This window comes from Myotis brandtii, unplaced genomic scaffold (assembly GCF_000412655.1).
Source record: "Myotis brandtii unplaced genomic scaffold, ASM41265v1 scaffold656, whole genome shotgun sequence".
NCBI classification, from domain to species: domain Eukaryota; kingdom Metazoa; phylum Chordata; class Mammalia; order Chiroptera; family Vespertilionidae; genus Myotis; species Myotis brandtii.
Genome location: NW_005370548.1, coordinates 1,403,586 through 1,409,347, shown reverse-complemented (window position 1 = coordinate 1,409,347; position 5,762 = coordinate 1,403,586).

Sequence of the window (5,762 nt, the reverse complement as noted above, 5' to 3'; positions counted from 1 at the left end):
CCCGGGGCGCCCACCTGTGGCGCCCAGTTCTGCTCGCGGGACCCACACACCTGGTGACTCTCCCACCGCTCGCGCCTGGCCTTTTACATCAGGCGCCCTCGCCCTCTGCCCTCAGCCCCCTGCCCAGCTGCCCAGAGCCCCCACATTTGCATCCGCTGCCGCTCGTGCAGGGCCTTGGGGCCCGGCTGAAGCGGCTGTTCACGTTTCCTATTTTCTCTTGTTTGCTCGGATGAGTTGAAAGTTCTTCCGCCGCCGCCTGGAGGCAGGGCTCTTTGTTTCATGGGGGATAATTGCAGTTATTTGATATTTAGGGTGTTCAGAGAATTAGTCAGACAATGTTAGCCAATTGTGGCAAAGAAGCGCGGTTAGATTGTGGGTAACGCGGCTCTGTAACTGCTGTCAGTGGTGGAGCAGAACCGCCCGGTTTCACAGCTGGACCGTGGGTGTTGGGGCCAATATTCCTGGAGCGCGCACAGGCGCGGGCGGCCGTTCTCTTCTCGCTGCTCTCGCTGCAGCCTTAGCTCTCGCCCGTCCTGGAAGGTGGTTGAACTTCCCCCTGAGAGTAAGGGGGGTGCTCAGAGCCCCTCAGCGAGGACAGGGGCAGCAGGGCTCCCGTGGAGCAGACGCCGCCCTCACCTTCCTGAGAGGGGCCACGGACGCGTTGTGCTTGGATTGTGGGTTTCCTGGCAGCTTATCGCCCTCCCTCGTTCTTTACGCATTTGCACTGATGGGGTGTGGGCTCTGGCGAGTGGACAAGAATGGGGGCCAGTGGCTTGGGTTTGAACCGGCTCCGTCCCTTCCTAGTGTGTCACCTTGGACATGTTTCTTCACCTCTGGGTGTCGGCTTCCTGGTGCATAAAATGATGGGATTAGGAGTACCTGTGCCCACAGGGTTGTTGTGAAGATTAAATGGATTTATATGTGCAGGTGAGGCACTGAGAATAGTGCCCGCACAGAGGTAGCTGTCATTCTTGCCAAGTAGGAGGCACTGGGTACTGCGGCAGATACAATAATAAAGACCCCAGCACTGACCTCAAAGACGTTTCTCTTTTGCCTGGCGGGCGGGTGTGGCTCAGTTGGCTGAGTGAGCCCCCTGCGCCAGGAGGACGCGGGTTCCATTCCCGGTCAGGGCACATGCCCGGGTTGCAGACTCCATCTCCAGCAGGGGGCGGGCAGGAGGCAGCCGATCAATGTTTCTCATCAGTGTTTCTCTCTCTTCCTTTCTCTGAAATCAATGAAAGCGTATTTTTAAAAATTAAATAAAAGAAGTTTATCTGATGTGGAAAGATCAGAACTGTACTCAACCAGCCTCACCTCATCCAGCTGTGGCACCGATGCTGTGGGGTCCACCCCTGCCTGTGGCTCGGAGCAGGGAGAGGCTCCAGGGCCATCCGGAGAGACGGGCGCTCTGGAGGGGGGTGTGGGTCTCAGGCCGGGAAAGGAGTGGGGGGAGTCCTGAAGGGAGGAGGGGCTGGGGCGTTCTGAGGAATTTGGGGCTTTGTCCTCTGGGCGGTGGAGACCCTGGAAGGTCTGAGCCTGGGAGGTGCAGCGTCATGGCTGTGACAGTTGACTTGTCACCACAGGTGCATGGAGGTTGGAGAGTGCCAGGTCAGGCTGTTTCGGTCCCTAACCAGGGATGCATGGAGAGGTGCCTGGAGGGGCCTTTACAATGCAGGGACCGCACTTGACACCCGCCCTGTCACTCCCCGTGAGGCCAGGAGCCGGTGTCAGGTCAGGACTTACTTTCCACCGGGATTGGGAGGCGGCATTCAGGCCTCGGGCACGCAGTGGGGCTGGTCCCAGCCCACGCCGCCGCCTCCAATCTTCCTGTTCTGGTGATTGGAACTCCCCTGTTCATTTGGTTTAAACAACCCCATCTGCCAGAACGGACCTCGCCAGCCGGACCTCGCCAGCAGGTGGTTTCAGAACACTTCAGGCAGTTTCTGTTTGCTTCATCGTGCCCGGGACTGCCAGCCCCTCCAGCTGCCGGATGCATGTGGGTCTGGCTCGGTGCCCTGCCACACACAGCCATCAGCACTCGTTCACCAGTTATTTGGCATCGGGGCTGAGAGAGCCTGGGGCAAAACAGAAACCATCGGTGTGATAAACGTGGACTCGGGTCAGGCCACTTGGGTTTGCATCCTCCCTGCCCCCCGCCCCCCAGGACATGCCCACTCGTCCTTCCGTGCTCTGCTCTCCACAGTGGGGAGAACAGCACAGTAAGGGAGAGGGGATGTCCGGGGCTTAGAACAGCTCTTGGCACGTTGTAAATACTTAGTAAACACCAGCTAGTGGTACGGGCAGAAGCCATCCCCACCAACTCCTGGGCGGTCGTGTCTGCTCCGCCTGCGGGGCCCAGGCCATAGCTTATAGCAGGGTCCGTGGCCTCAGGGAAGTTACAGTTTCAATGGGGAGGCGGGGCAGATGTGTTAAATGCGGACAGGACAGTAGGAGGCTGGCCAGTGCTGAACAAATGTGTGGACAGATGTGCTTAGAGGAGTGGCTTAGGCCGGGGTAAGTCAGCAGAGGGGTGGGGAGTCGGGGCCAAGGTGTGTCAGCCAAGCGGGGAGGGAGGCGTGCGCTCTGAGAAACCATCAGCAGGAGAGCTTTGGGGATAGGCTGCGAGGATGGGACGCATTCAGGTGGCAGTGGCTGTCGCTGTAAGCGGTTAGGCCTGTGCTTGTCCCTGTAGCGCAACGCCCACAGCCCAGGGCTGAGCCTTTCCCTCACCTAGACACTGGCATTCAGAATGGAGTTGCCACCCTCCTTTCTCTCTGGTTCCCAGGAGACCAACGGCAACGATCTCTGGCTGCCCTAGATTCTCTCCCCTTCCTCTCAGGGTCTCTGCACTGGAAAACGAACATTTCACCTTCCACAACTGAACGCTGAGTCTGTCTTTACTTATTCGTTTTAAATCTATTTTTATTGATTTCAGAGTGGAAGGGAGAGGGAGAGGGAGATAGAAACACCCATGATGAGAGAGAACCATGGATTGGCCGCCTCCTGCACGCCCCCCACTGGGGATGGAGCCGCCACCCGGGCCTGCGCCCTGAACGGGAATCGAACCCTGACCTCCTGGTTCCTAGGTCGACGCTCAACCACGGAGCCAGTCAGGCCCCTGTAATTGAATATCGAACATCTCAGAATTTCCTCCTTGTCTGAATACAGGCACCTTAAACGTTTACCAGGGGGAGTTAGAATGTTTAACTGCTGCAAAAGACAATTTGGGAAATTTTATTAGAATTTTGAATTCATGTTGCCCTTTGACATAGAATTCTTCTTTCAGATTGTGTTACACAGATAGAATGCACAGGTGTGGAATAATGTAGGTCAAAAGCTATTCATCAGGTTTTTGGTTATTTTTCCATTTTGTTAGCTTAACAATAAAAGGCTACAGTGAGAAGCACCAAGCATTTGAGATGCGAAAGAATAGCTGTGCCAGAAGCACTGATTCAGGCAGAAAGGCCAGCAGGTCCCAGACCAGGAGTGTTTATGGGCGAGGGAAGGGGACAGCGGCATGGCTCCCAGGAAGAGACTCTGAGGGTGTTAATGAGCTGAGGAAGGAATCTATGGTGTGAATAGACGAACTGTGATTGTCATTGCAAGTGAATCGGCCACACTGGAGGGGGTCGGGAGAAAGAAATTTCAGAAACAAAGTATTGACTGGTGAAGGGGAGCAACCTTTGCACCCCAATAGATGCTTCTGTGGCATAAGGGTTATTTTAGGCTGAGTGATTTGAGGAAACAGCAGACATGGGAGACGTTCTGAAAACCAAGGAGAAGACAACCTTGTGAAGGTCGTTTGTGTTTGCACGGAGTCTGAGGGTGGCTCCCTCACCGGGCCAGGCCTGCCTGGCTGTGGCTGGAGAAGGCCAGCGCTCTGACGGTGAGGACGGGGCCACACACGAACCGGCGGCGGCGAGCTCCGGAGAGGCTGCTGGGCGGCCTCTCACCCGCAGACCTGCAGGAGCCTCGTGGTCTGCAGTGAAAGCTTGTTCACTAACAGGCAGTCGCGGGGGCAGGCATGTCCGAGGCCGCATCTTTCTTGACCGGGTCAGTCTTCACCTTCACTGAGCCTGCCTGTCGTCTCTTTGCATCTAGGGCAGTGGTTCTCAACCTTCCTAACGCCGCGACCCTTTAAATACAGTTCCTCATGTTGTGGTGACCCCCAACCGTAACATTATTTTCGTTGCTACTTCATAACTGTAATGTTGCTACTGTTATGAATCGTCATGTAAATATCTGATATGCAGGACGGTCTTAGGCGACCCCTGTGAAAGGGTCGTTCGACCGCCAAAGGGGTCGAGACCCACAGGCTGAGAACCGCTGCCCTAAGGTAACATGTCTTTGGAATGTGAGGGTCATTTCCTTTTCCCAGATCCCTCAGGGCACAATCTCCCACCAGCGCCCTTCCGTTAACTGTGCGCTACCTTCTACCCGCCTGTGTTAACACAAGCCTGTGTCTATCGCTTTACTTTTCATTCAGTCCCACAGGTTCCTTGCTTTCTCCCGCCCCCTCACCTATCACCAGGTGATTACGTGTAACCTGTACATGTTCCCCTTTGGTTCTGACGTGTAAATAAGTGGTAAATGGCCATTTTCCCTGAGCGTTTTCTCCGTTGAGATTTTGCTTCCTGGCAGTTGTTGTCAGTTTGGCTCAGATAAACGCATAGAAATCCGAGCAGGTGACAGCCTGAGCTGTGTTCTGCGCTTCGCCTGGCCACGCCCATAGCTGGCGCTCCACCCCCACATCTTCCTTCTGGTGTTTCAGGTGCCGGCTTCTGCCGTGTTGGCGAGGTACTCGGTGTTCCCGAGTCTCTGCCTTGTGTACAGGGCGTGGACATGCCATTAAACTGTAATTTGTTTTTCTCCCGCTAATCTGTCTCTTATCGACATGCTTTTCGGGCCAGCCAGAAGAACGTGAAAGGGTAGAAGTGTGGCATGTAGTGAAAGCTGGGGAGATCCCTGGGCACGTGGAAGAGAAACTGAGACAAGAAAATTGAGCAAGACCAAACAGTTTGGGCCGCTTGCAGCCAGCTGGTGAATCACAAGACCATAACCTCGCCAGCCCAGGACACCTGAGAACAGAAGGTTACGGCCGCTGCTGCCGAACCAGAGAATGCGCAGCTTAACCGCCCGGGCCTGGGAAACAGAGCAAAGAGCCAGCTGTGCCATTTGTGCAACTAAACCCCCGGACAGAGACCACGGGAGGGGGGGTGGGGGGGCGGGCGTTGGACAGGAAAGATAGCGGCTGGGGCAGGAGGCGGCGAAGGGGGCAGAAGGGGAGTTTATCTCACCCACAAACAAAGAAGTCGGCTGCCTGAGGACTGGCCAGGCCAGATGGCCAGATGTGCGCGGGCGGGCGAGAAGCCACCACAGGGCGGGGGGCCTGAAACCTGCTCTGCTTCCCCAGGCGTCCAGCGGGGGGCTTTGGAAGCTCTCGGGGGCGGGGGGAGGGGTGGGGGTATAAAGCCCAGTCAAAGTCACGCGCACACACGCACACGCACACCCCTGTCCGCAGGGAGGAGCCGGGAGCCGCACTTGGTGAGAAGCCGTGAGAGCTGGCACTCCAGGGGAAGCATCCTGGTGCCGGAACAGGACATTTCCTGGGGGAAGTGTAGGTGCTCTCCCTTGGGTGTCAGCACCCCTTTGCTCCTGGGTCTGCCTTTGCCTCTCGTGCTGTAAACATGCCTTGTGCTGACCGCAAGGAGAAGGTTGTGGCTAACTTTGGCCAAAGTTAATGACTTTAGCAGAAGATTTAC